Raw genomic sequence first — 17,500 nt, forward strand, 5'->3', positions numbered from 1 at the left:
GAAAATAAATTAGGATTTTCACTATATATATATATATATACATATATATATATACGAGTATATATATATATATATATATATATATATATGTATGTATGTATGTATATATATATATTATATGTGTGTTTATTTATATATATTGTATATATATACACTGTATATATATATGTAAATATATACATACATATATATATATATATATATATATATATATATATATATATATATATATATATATACACATCAAATATTCAACTACATATACAACTAACATCGAATTCCCATAGCGCTGGGAATAACTTACACATGAGGAATTATATGCAATAAGAGCATCAGCCCTAGCCCGGATTTAATCTTGTCTTTGGGTTTCATATGTAACAACAGAGACTTATCCATTCAACCACCAAGAGAGTTATAAGTTGATTTCAACTCTGCTGTAAGTTCCTGTCGAATTCAGGTTCTGTTCTTAGAATCGAAATCATCTTTACAATGATGGCTAAATGCTAAGTCGGCAACGCGAAGTCGTTTATGATATTTTTGTCACTAGTATAAGTTACTTTTTTTATACTCTCAGATAGCAAGTCACAAATACCCTAAAAAAACAGTCTGCTTTACTTACAAAGCAACTTCCAACCAAAAGGAAATCATATATGATAGACGCGTCTACTCTGGCCAGGATGCTTGGGTACAAACATCTGAAGGAATAGGCGATGTCTGGATTGCTTTCCTCATCCAGGTTTCCATTTCCCCAGGGCAATGGTTGGGATTTTTATAGTAGCTGTCCTTGGGCTTGCCTCTTCGTATATTTGACTGCACTTTCTGTTAGAATCTGTAGAAAAGTCATTTAACTATATGCGACTGCCATTTTCAGTCCTTGGAACTGGGAGGAACACAGATTTGAGTTGGGGTGTGTGCGTTTGTCTACTGGAATGCCGAGGTGTTCGCTCGTCATTCACTAGTTTATGTGAATCTTTCGTGACCAGCGGAAGAGTGTGTTGAATATTTAGTTACAGGCTCTCTGGTTGGTGATTTGAATGGAGATGTACATCGAACAATCGTTGTCTCTTTCTTGGTCTAGAATTAAGGAGTCCTTTTCCAGATGGTAATATCAGTGGATAAACCACATTATCTATGATCTACAATGAGATAAAATAAAACCAATTCTTGAGTACCTAAATCAGTGAGCTTCAGTGCCAGAACTGGTAAACAGGCGTTGCAATTCTATAAAAACATAAAAAGATGTAGAACTATTTCATTTTGCTGTTCTAAAGACCAACTACGGGACAGATGTGGAGTCGAGGGCAATAACAATTTTTGGAACACCGAAGACCAGTGAGAAGTAATTGCAACAGCAATGGTTGGGTTGCTGAAAAGATTCTTGAAAGAGAAGGAGGGAGCTTCCAGGTGACAGTAGATGACAGAGAACATTCTTACTTGCTGAACGGTTGAGCCAAAAACAACTGTCTCTTGCCTAATTAACACCCAAGAACAACTTTAGTTTGCAAATAATCTGCGTTTCTCACCTCATTTCATACATGTTCTCATCTTAAAGACAAAGACTTGATATGATAACTGAGAATACGGTAACATGTTTTCTAAATTTCTTGATGGCAAATGCCTTCAAGATATGCCCTACTGCAAAGCCTTGAACAGCTTTTGGAAAATCACTGGATTACCATTTTTAATAGAATTAATCAAATAAATATATAGTAAACTACCAATAAGAAGAAATCTTCCTGGCTGGAAGGAAAACACACACATACATATTTTATATATATATATATATATATATATATATATATATATATATATATATATATATATATATATATATATATATATATATATATATGCATGCTATGTAACTACCTAGGTATGCCATCCCATGTTATTGGAAGAGGTCTATGATGAATAACTATATATATATATATATATATATATATATATATATATATATATATATATATATATATATATATATATATATATATACTTATATATGTATGTATGTATATACGGATGTATGCTTTGTGCATGGTTATGGGATAACATACATAAAAGTAAGCTTTATTTAACTGTTCTCACTTTTTAAAGGGCACACGAGGAAAAAGTGAGGAAGGGAAAGAGAGACCAGAGGTAAAAAGGGAGGGCGGGGGGAATTCCAATCTACGACCAGTGATACAAACAAATAGTTCTAAAAACACATTTAAACCCAAATGCATTCCTGATAACGAAATTTTTTTCCAATCGAATACTGTAGCTTCATGATGGGGCCGTTTTGGAGTGCATTCAGGCCCGTGAGGCAATAAGCAGCATTGTATCGGAAAGTAACTAGCTAAAGTGGTCCTGTGAGAGCCCCGGTGGATAGACGATGAGATTCCTTTTATGGCCTCTTCGAACCTATTACATAGGGTTCGGCCTCACAAAAATGCGCCCGAATAATAATGGAAACAAAGGCGTCTCTACATTTTCTCTGTCTTATAATTCTCACCGAAGCTGGGTCTCTCAATTTGTTCATTTCATTTCGTTTTATTTTTCGTCATTTACGCTTATCTTTCTCTTTATTACAGAAATCTTTGCGTATGATTATAGTTTCCTTTCGTATTGATGCACTTGTGTTTCTTCTATACGAGCTTATAGGAGGAATTCCAGTAGCTTCCAAATGACCGTTGCTACACTTCAGGACTTTTCCCAACTCCGTAAACGAAACTACTTTTTTTGAGAATAAGTATAATCCTTTCTGTACGGCGATATTTTCATTCAGTACACTACAAGAGCTTGCATAAGATGTGCAAATCTGCAAGATACACACTAGGTGAAGAAACCGAAGAACAATAATGGTAAATTTAAGAAATTTGGAGATTTTAGAAGTCGAGGATTTCGTGTCAATAGGTCAGGTCGGAAAGTCCCCCAGTTATCTATGATACAGCATTCATAAGTTTATTTAAGTTTCACTGGGAAGACCGGAAGTAAGTAAGTATACCTTAGTTTAACCAGACCACTGAGCTGATTAACAGCTCTCCTAGGGCTGGCCCGAAGGGTTAGACTTATTTTACGTGGCTAAGAACCAATTGGTTACCTAGCAACTGGCCTACAGCTCACTGTGGAATCCGAACCACATTATAACGAGAAATGAATTTCTATCACCAGAAATAAATTCCTCTAATTCTTCATTGGCCGGCCGGAGAATCGAACGTGGGCCCAGCAGAGTGCTAGCTGAGAACGATACCGACCCATCCAATGAAGAACTGGGAAGACTGGAAATACCCCAGTTAAGTTCGACCATTGTAAGGAAAGAGAGAAAATGTGAAAGCATTCATGGATTTCCCACGTTCGATGATGACATATCTGTTCCTTAAACTAAGCCAGATTATGAATGCGAGATTCAGGGGAGCGAAATCGAAAGCATTTATTTTCATGACACTGAAGCCCAGTTGATTGCATCAAGCGGGTGAAAGCCAATCATTAAAACTAGGATGGGCCGTTACAAGGATAAACATTTTAATGACGCATCATGAATCGCCCTAGAATAAATTGAATAGTCTTGGAGGGAAGCCGTTTTGCCTTCAAAGAGTTAGGGGGAGTCTACGTCAGATTCCAGGTCAAGTAGTTTTCAATACTCGTGAGTTAGGACTGAATCCTTCAGAACTATTATGGTAATTAGTGAGAATGCACGTTCTTCTGTGGGGACTATACGCCCTGCTCATGAGATGCATCAAAACGCCATCAAAAGTAGTAAATTGAAAATAGTAAAATTCCTTGATGTGAAGTGGCTTGCTTTCATAGTTAATCTTCATTTTCAGTATCTGCATGACTAACTGTATAACAACGTAAAAAAAAAAAAATATGGCAATTCGCTAACAATTCTTAAAAAATGAAACATAAGCCTACAACAAACATGAGGGGACTAATACCAGCGGCACTTTGGTTCCAGTAAGGCACCGAGAAGCCAAATAAAGCAACTGAAAAAATTTACGCAATTGATAGAAACTTACTTGGAATCCATACCATGCAAAGTCACTTTATGGAAGTCAGTCACTCTACCGAATCCATATGAATCGGTAACTCGCAAAGAAGTGACTAACATTCCAAGGTTCGTAACAGGTTAGTTCATTACAAGCTAAGTATACTTTAGTTTAACCAGACCACTGGGCTGATTAACAGAGGGCTGGCCCGAAGGATTAGACTTATTTTACGTGTGGCTAAGAACCAATTAGCTGCCTAGCAACGGGACCTACAGCTTATTGTGGAATCCGAACCATTAACAAATTGCTAATTGCCTTCGTATGAACTTTTGGAGGTCTTTTGAATGTACAACAGAGTTTCTTAATATAATCTAACGTTTCTTAGAGCTCAATAAAATATCCTCTTATAATGCTGTACAAACGGAGAAGTAAATTGCCAGCCAAACAGTCGGAGAAATATATCTGAGAGACGTCAAACCTATAAATCGTCAGTCTCATGCAGTCGTTTGAAATGGATCGCCTGAAAGAGTTCGGTAACGCGACTACGACGTAAATCCCCTTTTACCTTCTTCTCGCATTTGTTATGGATTGCAGCTAATTCATGAGGCGGACACTGTCCGTTTTATTTACTAACATCAGGTAATCAGACTTAATGAACAGTGAACTAAACTTCGAAGAACAGTATCGTGTTCAGTATCATATATTACTTTCGACAGGTATTCATTTACAAAATAATTAGAAAAAGCAGAGATCTTCCTCATTTTCGAACTTTGGGCAGACTAATCGGTTCTATGCAAGTAATCGCCGAAACGAGTTTCGTTTAGTTTTACTCAGCTACGGACTAAGGAATTTTTTTTTATACATGTTAATGTGAAATTAATGGCGGAATGTTTAGCATTTGCGGCGCTGGTTTTATTGCATTTAGGAGACAAATACCATTTTTTTTATTTGCATTCCCAAGGAAAAGTTTTGCTAATTTCAGAGGTAAAGAAACAGAATCAAGCGGGATTAGTTACATTTGGTTACCATATTTGATTATTTTTAGCAATCCCCATCATCTTTGCAACAAAATAGGTGATAACTTGAAGCTCTGCATATAAGTTATAATTAATTCTTCCTCAAGCAAAGCAGCCCCTTCACACTTCTCCACCCACTCCACCCCTGTGCACTCCACCCCCCCACCTCTCAATCATACACTGTCGATGAGCGTCCTACCATGATTTTCCCGGAGAACCATAACACTAAACAATGTTTACTGCTTTCAATAATCGGTTTCCATTATACCATAAATATCAGGACAACAATTCATGGGGTGCGGCGCTGGCTGGAAAGGATGGTTAACCCGTGATTAGCAGCCATGCGTTTGTCACCTCGGGAAGTAAGTTCAAGGTGGAAATGGAAGACGAGTTATCGATTTTCACGCGAAAGTTATTTATGGTCCGCTGGCGGGTAAATAACAGCTTGTCGCTTGGGATTCATTCCGCCTCATGGGATAGAACTCTTACGCATCGCAGACGTAATACTTCGGCGCACACATATTCGAGGGATTACTATTATGATTATTGTTATTATTACGATTCAGCTGCATAAGCATCGTAATCTATAGAACTTGCCCAAAACGCCATAGCTTTTACGAAGCAAGCTTCCACGGAGTAAAATGGCTGTGTGAGGATTGTGTTCCTAATTGACCAACAAACACAACAGAAAAAATGTCAAAGCAAAACGACCGACAGAGGGATACACACGCAGCATTAAGAAACTAGAATTGTATGTGAACTGAATTGATAAAAGCACGCACGTCTGTACGGCACCAAACACTGTGACTGCATATTCATTTTCCATTGCAGTGAGGGACACTCGGCATGCAAAGGTGTTATAAAACCGCTTGATCACGCACACAAACACATACACACGCACGAGCTTTGAACTGCCCTTAAAAAAGAGGAAAAACTTCACGATGAAAGGCATAAATAACAGAAACAAAATAAAGCAAACGTGAAGAATATAAATTACTTGAGCAACCGAAAACAACAACAAGAGGCTGAATTCTCTACACATTCCTGCACGCAACGGGGTCCAAAGCCCCCATTCCCAGCAAACCTTTCCTGCCCCCCCCCTCCCCGTCCCACTCACTTCAATTTATAAAGGATCAAAGCAAAAGCTCGCCTATGGAATCGATATCATATATACAAAATAATACCCGCAAAGGGTTCCCTGTAAATGAGAACAATCAGATAAAGGAAAAGAATGGACGATATTAGGGCAAACTTATGTGGCACTTTCTGTTGGCTTGGTGGGAATTTATTCTGGTTCGGTGTTCGTCTAAGTAATAATGGAAAGTATGGTTGGTTGCATGTATTTATGTATTCGCATTTATTTAGCAGATATCCTTTGTCTCACGTTGTATGAATGTATATCTAGTTTTTAATTTGTATGTTCTACACATCGGTAAATACAAAGCATGAAATTCTACGTAAAAGAGCAATTACTCATTCTCGCACTCAAACTTCGTGGTGCATTGCCGACTAATAAACATCGGTTTTTGTTTTTTCTCGCATTTTTGCCGACTAAATGCTCACCCTCTTCCTTCCCCTTTCCCTTGTGAGCCTTGGGGCATGTGCCATCATGCCAAAAGATATGATCACTCAATAACATTGTTTATGGAAGCAAATGCCGCAAAGAGAGGTCAAGAATAGCATTTCAGGTCGTAAGGGTAAGCCAAGCCTAAGAATGGTTACCACAAAGCGAGGAGTTCGCCAAAGAGCTTATGACTAAGCTTCATAACGTAATGAAATTGTTAGAATCTGAAGACACAAGGGGCTTAGAGTAAAGGTGCTGAATCGTATACTCAGGAGGATGTCCAGTTCTAGGGCTGACTGCAGTTCTAAGAGCTGAAATGCATGTCACAAATTCTGTTTCGGACTACAAAGAGTCACGAAGTAAAATTTGTTGTCGGGTTACTTTCGCTGAGTCGATGGCACATTCCACTGTTCTCCACCATACTCCTATAATTTTTCAATCGCACTGCCTTCTTTCTGCTTAGATCTCCTTTCCTGTTTACATTCTAAGTTTTGATTATCGGGTTTATAAGTTGTGGAAATAAGCTGGCTAACATCTGTCGAAGAGAGCTTTTACAATATCGGTATTTTAATATGTAACTTCTTTAATGAATCTGTATTATCTAAGAACTTGAGAGATAGCCTGTGTATGAGACTTTTTCTGGTCACGTACAAGGTTATAGAACTCTTTCATAATATCCTTTTAGTACAGAAACTTTCAAGTTTCCAGATCTGTATAGCCCAGAATAAAAGAGAAAAACTAACTTTTCAGATAAGTCGTAGATTCAATAGACACGCGACCAATATACTTGATGATTCCACCACTTCCATTTCTAGAGCTACTCCATCCATAAACATAAAAATAAAAAGCCATAGAGACAACTTATCTTTTATATACTTCCTCAACATTCTATACATTTCCTCTCTTTTATGGGTTCATGTATGGACCATATGTCTTTTACAGTTTCAGGCTTTTCATAAGACCTTTTTATAGGAATCATATGATATACATATTATCTCTCTTGCCTTAACCGTAACCGTTCTTGTCCTCAGTCTCACTGTTTCAATGAAAATCCCACAATGCACCTTCCATGGTATACTAAATAAAGTTATCTCTTTATAATTCATAACCTTTTCTGGCACCTTAGGCAAAGATATAATTAATCATTTCACCCATTCATTTGCAAATTTTTCCAGATCAAAACATACCCAGCGCATATTGGTTGCCACTCAGTCACACTCACCACACTACTGAAGGGTTTCATTTGCAATCTGACAGGTCCTAGTGTCTTTCCACTTTTCAGCCCTTTAACTGACCTCCTTATCTCCACAAGAGTTATTTCCACAAGCATTCTTAAAACTTATTCTAACTCCTTCAGTTTGCATCATTCAGCTCTGTCTCTCTTCTGTTCCCCATATTCAACAAATTTTCACTCCATCGACCCAGGATGCTTTCACTTCTGACATCGTCTTTGCATGGCATATTTTATCTAAAATCCATCTGTGTAATGACCCTTTTCAGTGCATGTACTTCCTTGAATTAGTGTTTCCTTTTTGGCTTGCCTAACTTTATTCCTATGTTTTCATCATTTTCCTTCTTTTTCTCTATCACATCCTACTTTACTGCCCTATCTTGTAGTGGTCGTAGACCACCACAATTTTAACAGATTTAAAATGGGTCTATGTCATTTTCCCAGCGTGGGATTGATCCATGTCCTCTCTCTCTCTCTCTCTCTCTCTCTCTCTCTCTCTCTCTCTCTCTCTCTCTCTCTCTATTCTGTATATCTATTCTGTATATATATATATATATATATATATATATATATATATATATATATATATATATATGTATATGTATGTATGTATGTATGTATGTATGTATGCAAACATTTATATAAAATATATGTATGTATGTCTGTGTGGTGTGCGTCTGATGCTCTTTGCATTTTGATATAGTAGTTTTTAGATACCCATCTTTCAGTCCATTTGTTTGTAACTCGCTTATCTGTATATTGAAAGTGGTTTATTACGTCTTTCAAATAATGCAAAGTTGAGCTGCGCAAATCAGGATGAAATAAATCATTTTCCTACCTTTCTTCATCCATTACAAATCATGGCCATTACATCGCCCCGAATATTGATACCCGTGCTTACTGACATCGCGTTCCTCTCCAGAAGAGCGTCAGGCATTTCACGACCAGATCGAACCAGACGTGGATTAACCATTGGCTAAATGCAAAAGGACCTAATTCGGTGAAGTCCATTTACGCCTTTTTTCAGCTAATGACAGGGACACTCGAGTAAAATGCATTTCGGCTGCAGGTAATCCCCAGTGACATTGGCGGGCGAAATTGTCACGAAGTAAAATGCTCCACTATTTGTAATTTGTATTTATGGCGCACTTTAGCTGGAGTTAGCCAAGAGTTATGACGCACTTGTTTCATGAGTATCTAGTGCATGCATTTGTGAGTGAAAAATAGAGAGAGAAGAGAGAGAGAGAGAGAAGTTCCTTAATGCAGCCGTCCCTTGAATATCTGTGTATGAGTGAGGAGAAAACGTGAAATGCTACACAACAACCTTATCAGTATCTGCAAATATATGTGAAATAGAACTTGATCTGATTTCGTGAAAACGAAATTGGTTTACTTAAATGTTTATCATCGAGAAGCCCGGAAATAATCAGAGAAATGAAATGTCACATTGTGAGAATTTTAACGTATTAGGTCCACTCTCTCGTCTGCCCTGTCATTAAACTTCTAGTCAAGGAAGTTACTCGAAGGAAACTTCAGCGCCTAAAGAAGTTACACTCGTTGAGCATCATTCGCTCCATTGGTTTCATTGTGGAAATTAGAGTTTGCACCAGCGATGAATTACTTGGCTCTAGCTTTTCTCCAGCTTTTACACCCAGTGTATTAGCAGCATGTTACTGTGTCAACATGTAGGTCAGTGGCAAGCCAAAAAAGGCTCTCAAATTAGAATAAAGGTCAAACATTAATATCAAAGTCTAATTCAAATGAAGGTCCAAGTTTGAAGCAGAAAAGGTAGTTTCAAGACAAAGAAGATTCACAACCTTAATAAAATTAAGGGAAAAGCGTAAATCAAAATCAAAGTTTAAATCAAACGAAGATTAAGTTTAAACCAAAGAAAGGTCAAAATTTGAAGACAGCAGAGATGAGATTAAAAGAAATGAATGAGGTCGAGACTACAGGTTTAGACAAAAATAAATGATCGTAGTTTGTGTCAAACAAGCAAATGTTTGAAGTTTCTCGACATCAAATTAGTTTTTAAAAAGGCCAGAGTTTAAATTGAACAAATGTTAGTAATTACAAATGTGAAGGGTCTTTGCTTGCATAAATATGAAAGCATAATAGGAGAGTTGAAGGAAAAAGATTTTTTTTTCAACGGTTATTCCAGTTATTCGGTACTTAATTACCTCCTCAGAGGATGTTCTGTGACTCGTTAACGAATACGGATTTTTATATATCAGCTTTGTTAGTCAACAACAATGAATTTTATTGGTATTTCTATTTTGATTAGTATCAACAGAATTAACAGCAACAGAACTAGTTATGTAGTCTGATCATAGAATTTTCTGCTCTATTTAAAAAATAACGTAGAAGTAAAATCCTCAAATAGAGACAAACTGAGATAACATACAGACAAACATGAGACACAAGGAAACCTACCCATGGAAAAAAGTAAAAATGAAATGAAAATAAAAAGTGAGGTTCTCCAGGTGCAACTTAGCATGACCAAAATTGGTCGTAGTTGGAAAAACACTTTTCAGAACTGGTTGATTCATTTCTCATGAACTGGCAGCATAACAACCACTGTCATCAACAACGAAAAAGTAATAAAATTATTTTCTTTTCAACTAAGGCAGATAATATGCATTCAACTCCTTTAAAATAATAACGTTTATTACACGATTCATATTTATTTTACCTGCCTCTTGATATTTCAAAACATATTTCAGTGAATACTTCAGGAAATGAAAGCAAGATTGGGTAATCTGGAGATACTAATGCAAAGACTGGTTAAAATCAGAACATAATATTTTTAAACAGGCACTCAAAAGGTTTCAGAAATCATCATAAAGAATTGCCTTTGAAGATTACATAGCAGAATTGATTCCTCTTCAGCAATTTCAGACCAGTAAAATAACGTTCAAAATAAGAGACGAGAAATTTTTAACAAATCAGAATAAACAATAGAATAAATAGTATCCAAAATAAAGTTTACATTATTATTATTATTATTATTATTATTATTATTATTATTATTATTATATTATTATTATTATTATTATTATTATTATTCCGATATAAGGAAATAAAACACAAAACAAAAAATATTCAAAATAATAGTGAAATCATTATTATTATTATTATTATTATTATTATTATTATTATTATTATTATTATTCCGATATATTCCGGAAATAAAACACAAAACAAAAAATATTCAAAATAATAGTGAAATCATTATCATTATTATTATTATTATTATTATTATTATTATTATTATTATTATTATTATTATGCCAAAATAAGAAATGAAACGCAAGAAGGAGAGCAAGTAAAGAAACAAATATGTGATTACTCGTCGGTAACATGAAACTGGGTTTCTTTCTTCCTTTCTTTATTCGCTCGAAGCACGGCATAATCATCAATGAGAAATTTCCCAACAACAAAGCAGAAAATCCGAGTATGAACACATGCAGTTGATTCAAGGCCCCAGGCCGTGCACGCAGAGAGAGCAGAGAGAGAGAGAGAGAGAGAGAGAGGTGGGGGGATAGTGGTAGGAGGGAGGGGGGGATGGGAGAAGATGGAATTATTGAAAACTGCTTTTTGATTGTGCTGTAAAAAGGTCTTTGTGAACAAAAGTATTGTGAAACCAATAATCTCCTATTTGCTCGTGCCCCGCATGTCTCTTGGTATGATTCGTGCAGAATTAAAAGAGAACATAGGTATTTTGTGAATAAATCGTATTAAAAATGAAGAGATACACGAATATATGTATACACACTGTGTGTGCACACAGACACACATATATATATACTGTATGTATGTATGTATATATATATATATATATATATATAATATATATATATATATATATATATATATATATATATATATATATATATATATATATATATATAGTGTGTGTGTGTATGTATGTATGATTTTCTGTCCATCAGTTTGTCTCTCTTTATACAGACTTTTTATTGTTTTTAATACCTTTTTCCACGTCTATCTCTTACATTCAACATACCTTCAATATTCTTGCCAAGGCTTTAACCTTTATGCTCGCTTTATTTACGCGGAACTGCACGTCTTCAAACAGCAGTTCTCAATTTGCATATTTTACTCTGAGATCTGTTTGTTCATCAACTTTTCTCTCTGCATTTACTTCCTTGTATAACACCTTCATCCTTTCCTGGAAATTCTTTCTCGCGTCTTTCTCTCTCTCTCACCTTTTCGACCATCTGAATTATCCTTCTGTATTCCTGTAAGCTATCTTTGCTTCATTCCACCACTCACTATTTTCATCCTTTGTTCTTGCTAAATCTGTGACCCAACCCTAGAATTTTATTTACTGTGCACACACTTCTGCGGGTTCTCTATCTTTAACTTTCACTCATTTTAAATCTATTTTCTCCCCAAATGATCTCCTTACTTTCTCTCCAGCCTGAACTTCCACCTGTCTTAACTAGCGCTTCAACCAAATAATGATCAGCTATACTTCCAACAACTTCTCTATTCTTTAGTGTATCCGTCAGCTTGTCCCTACATCTCTGAACTGGTACATAGTCTGACAAGCACTTATTTCATCATTTTATTTTTACTAGCAGTACTTGTGAAAAGTATATAAATGTATATACAAATATGTATATATATTTATGTGTGTGCATATATTTCTATATATATATATATATAGAGAGAGAGAGAGAGAGAGAGAGAGAGAGAGAGAGAGAGAGAGAGAGAGAGAGAGAGAGAGAGAGAGAGAGAGACGCTTAAAATGGTAGAAAGGTTGGCGTAAAAGCAAGGATGGATTGATTTGTCTTGAGGTGGTTCCGTCATGTGGAAAGAATGGAGGACAATTTGTTCAAGAGGTGTCAGTTCGGAAGAGTTATGAGAAAAGAAGAGAGGAAGACATGAAAAGTGATGCTGGAAAGGAAGAACCACAACATAAAAGGAAGTACGAGAGAGCTTACAAGATTGAGGTAAAGGTAAATGTAGCAGTGTTGCAATGGGGCTAGACGTGCTGCTGATGAGTCTTTTATGTAGGTGTATTGAATTTTTAATTTCTCAGATTTCTGTATAGCTGGTCAACCACGATTCAGCAGCTGAAAACTAATATGGCTATGGCTTGACCATTACCATGTATTCTCACTGTTAGGAAATGGGAGTTCAGGTTGAAATATATATATATATATATATATATATATATATATATATATATATATATATATATATATATATATATATATATAATATATTTATGTATGTAAATGCATATATATGTATATTTATATACGCGTGCATATCTGTTCGACGATACAGTTCTCATACTTTTTTTTGTTAAATGTGGTTAACACAAATCATTTTCTCCCAATTTCAGTTATTTACAGTTGACAGTACGTTCTCCTACGTTGAATTGCTTAAATCAAATGCAGAGAATAGACAGTAGTACATATTCTTGAACATGTCGGCCCCAGTTCATTTGTGTCTGTGGAAAGCGATAATATTCATCTGCGATGTAAGTGGAATCTAATTGATCAAGATCAGGAGGTTACCGTGTCAGTCGTGCACCGTCAAGGAGTCCATGATTGTTGTAGGTGATCTCCTGATCTCTTTACTTCAAGACGAAATACGAGATACTTGTGCGCGCACTACTGCAGAATGCAACGAAATATTATAGTTTTATCAAGCAAATTATCACAGAAACCAGTGGCCAAGGCAGGAAATATCGAACGCCATTCTATGTTTGAATTCCCCTTTTAATGAAATTATATCGTCGTTCTTAAAGCAAAGAATATCCGTCTATTTCTTGCTCTTTTCCTAGCCTTGTGGAACTTCAAGGACGAAGAAGACAGGAAACAGCGTGGACTCAAACCTGGAAAACTTTTTTATTTATTGTCGGTGACGGCGGAGACTGGATCAAAGCTGAATAACAAGAAGTGAAATTCATGTGCAGTACAATGGACCTTACCTAAGAATAACTCAGGAAATGGTCGTAAGGAACCTCATAACTTCAGCCCATGTTTTACCTATCACTTCCATACGGCAGAGCCACAGACCAGTGATGAAATATTGCTGGAAAAAGGTAAAAATACCCTGAATAGCTGGTTATTTTTTTTTTTTAGATCTCCTTCCTTTTTAGGTTTCACAGTTCCTAATTTTCTGTTTTGCGAAGTTCTGGGTCTTTCTTGACTTAAGTGGGAGGTTTGTGTGCGTGTATTTGTTGTGATCATTTGTCACAAAATTAACACTTTATACCTATATATACCATATATATATATATATATATATATATATATATATATATATATATATATATATATATATATATATATATATATATATATATATATATATATATATATATATATATGTGTGTGTTTGTGTGCATAATCGTGTGAGATTATGCGCGTGCGTGTTTGAGTGTTTGCTCACTTTCGCGCACACAAAACACTGTGAGAGTTGTTATGTGGGCAGCACCATATTTGACTTGGGCACCATAAAACTGTAGGAAAATATTATCACCTACGTACGGTACATTCTCAAATATGTCTGGCAGCGTATGAGTGCGCATGTGTGAATGCAACTATGCTAAGCTTATTCATATATTTATTAAGTATCGTTTAAGCTCGTTTTCATTTAGAAAATAGGAAAACAGTATATATGTACATTGTTATGTGTATTGTTACTAGATATGATCTTAATTTTGACGTACATAAAAAATGTTATGAAATCTTACGGCTTCTCAGAGGTGAACTTTCAGATAAACAACAATAGGATCTAAATTTCTAAGAAACGAACCAGAGTGATGTATATATAAGAAAGGAATATAAAAAACGAGCGATTACTAAAACCGAAACAAAACGGAACCTCAAACCAGCAAGTATGATGAATAAGGAAGACAGATTTGGTATAATGACAAACGCCAAAAGGGAATTTCCAACGAGAGAGAAAAGGGAAAGGAACGAAATGTATAATCACGAAAATTGGCAAGTGAGCTTCCCGCTCATCATTCTTCATTCGTCACACATGAGAGAGAGAGAGAGAGAGAGAGAGAGAGAGTGTTGTTTCGTAAAAACCGCCTTCGACATCGTCGTTGTTGGCTGGTGTTCTTATTGACATATCTCCTGCGATGTGTTACTCTGCGCGCTTTCTTTAATCTTAAATATTTAGGCCTACTTGTGATTTGTAGATCGTTATGAATCAATACCGCTTTCAGCAAGTTTTTGATGCTCGCTGGAAGTTTCACTGATTCTTGGTTTTTGATGCACTCATTGACATGTCTTCTTAGAAGACAGATGTTTAAGCCTACTTTGTTGCGAATTGTGGATCCTTATGAATCAATACCGCTTTCGACGAGTTTTTGATGTTTGTTGGAAGTCTCACTGATGCTTGGTTTTTGATAAGTTTTCTTCGCCCACACCATGCTATTTTTTTTTTTTTTTTTTTTTTTTTAGTTACCTGCTAATTCCTTCAGCGTCAAGGTGATTCATTGTGAGTGCCTGTTTTGCTCATTGAAAAGACCACTTTCATTGCGTTTTGAAGTCTTTAGAGAGGTTTGATGTAACTCAGTATCATGTTCTCTAACAGTGTACCGGTTTCATAGTTCTTATCAGCAATATATGCAATAAAACACTTAATTGTATTTCATTTTTTAAGTCTACAGTAAAACTGTTTTTGTTCAATCTTTTATAATCTGATCGTAAATTAATCGTTGATTGGTGCCCTTTCATTATAGTAGATAACTGGAACAACTTGTGTTCATGAAGTATATGAAGTAGCTGTTTCTTCTAGAAGACCTGATACTCACATGCCGTATAATGTGTTGTTCCACGAAAGCTAATGAGCTGCGTTGCCTTTTCTAATTGTCGTAATGGACTGAGGACTTACCTAGAAGTTGACACATTAGTTCTCGTGTTCACCTATACTGGCTCGGGCATGGGACCAGCAACCTTTATAGAAAAAAATATCGATATTTATAAACTCTTGATCAGTGAAATCGAATCACGAGAAGAAGCAGAACGAAAGAATGATTTGCACATAAAAGATGTTTGCACCTATAGCTGAAGTATATCTGAGTGCACCAAACTAAGAGAAAATAAATACTCATCTAATACTTATCGCGTACCAATAAATTTCAAAGAAGTGTGTGTGAGAGAGAGAGAGAGAGAGAGAGAGAGAGAGAGAGAGAGAATGTTTAAAAATGAAATGACAATGTCTGGGGAAAATCAATATCTAGAAGGAAACAACATTGAAGAGATAGGCAGAATTTGGAATTACCTCTTCCACCAATGTACGCCTTTCGGTGAATGGGGAATAAAGAAATTCAGGAATTTCCTATTAGGAAATCCCTTTTTGCACATATCCTTTACCAGGAAAGTTAGTGGAAGTGCTTTTTATCTGCAAAAGTTTAAGTAAGATTTACAGAGTTTCAGGTGTTCTACCCTTAAGGCACTTTTCTTGCAAAGAAAACATTAAAAAGGACGAAGAAACTGCTGAATTTTTTGTGTGAAAATGCTATAAAAGTTTTCACACAAGTTGGAAAATAAACGCAAAGTGCGTGGTGTATATTCTGCAGTGTCATTACTCTCCATGCCATTTTAATAAAAGCCCTGAAATCGATTGGGCTGTCGCTAGTGAAGAAAGAACTTATACAGAGAAATGTTTATAGATGATAAGTGGCTGTCGTCTAACTTCGGACAAGTGTATATCACGTGATATATCATAGGAACTTTAAAGATTCACAAATTTCTGTTGAATCTTTGATCATTGATTCTTTTACACTTGCGACTGATATTGGAATGAATGCAGTACCATGATAAATTAAGGCAGTAATACATGCTTGCAAATACAAATATTTGTATTATTATAAGAGTCGAAGGTCATCGGGTAAATCACAAGCCTTTTAAAAAGAATCAAGTCGTATCTCTCTATCTGAGTAGCAATTCGTGGTGAAACATTCATTCACTTCTAAATTCATATGCCGTAGAAGTCAAGAACTTTAGTTAAAACAATTTATTCTCTTTAGCTAAACATTCCAAAATTGGTCTGACTTCTAAAATTCTTGGTTAAATCTATCGTCCTTTTTACAAATTTTCATCAGAGGAAAATTGATCGTTCGAAATAAATGACTCCAAAGTATACAAGGTTTACTTTGCTATTTTCCAGCTGGCCAAACCGAATGTTAACAGTTGGATGAAACGATGCTTTTAAAATACAAAATCTTTCAAAAATTATTTGATTCTGAAATTTGCAAGAATTAAAATGCATGTCCCGTTCACCCTTTCTGTCAGGGAATTTGTATGATCACTTTCTGGCATTTATTTATTTCTTTACATATTCATCAAACGCGATTTTTACTTTTTATTCAAGTTTTGTGTCTTTGTTTGTGGGTGTGTGTGATTTGAGATGCTTCCTGTCTAGTTTATCAACAAAAAGAAACAAAGTCAATCCAATTTAACCGACAGAGGAAGAAACATCTGTTTGAAAGTGTTGCAGAGGGAACAATCAGAATGGGATAAGAAAGTTATTATTGTTAATGTTAACGTTATTGCTGTTATTATGTCTGTTACGGTCATATTCAGCTGTTATAGTCATTGTTATTATCTGGTAATATCTACTGTTATATTTATAAAAGAAATTCCTTAGACAAAATGAGTTTTTAAGATGTATTGGTAAAAACTTGAAGAAATTCTTGAGCTTTCCGGAAACTCCTTTTTCTTTTCTTTTT

The 17,500-nt window shown here is 35.5% G+C and overlaps 2 protein-coding genes across 8 annotated transcripts in view; one reads left to right on the plus strand and one right to left on the minus strand.

Moving 5' to 3' along the window:
* The window catches only part of LOC136849064 (kinesin-like protein KIF26B), a 591,672-nt gene that overhangs the window by 506,168 nt on the left and 68,004 nt on the right, over positions 1–17,500 (minus strand). The window lies entirely within an intron of this gene.
* The window catches only part of LOC136849065 (protein Star-like), a 252,643-nt gene that overhangs the window by 114,359 nt on the left and 120,784 nt on the right, over positions 1–17,500 (plus strand). The gene's annotated exons all lie outside the window — the stretch shown is intronic.

This window comes from Macrobrachium rosenbergii, chromosome 20 (assembly GCF_040412425.1).
Source record: "Macrobrachium rosenbergii isolate ZJJX-2024 chromosome 20, ASM4041242v1, whole genome shotgun sequence".
NCBI lineage: Eukaryota > Metazoa > Arthropoda > Malacostraca > Decapoda > Palaemonidae > Macrobrachium > Macrobrachium rosenbergii.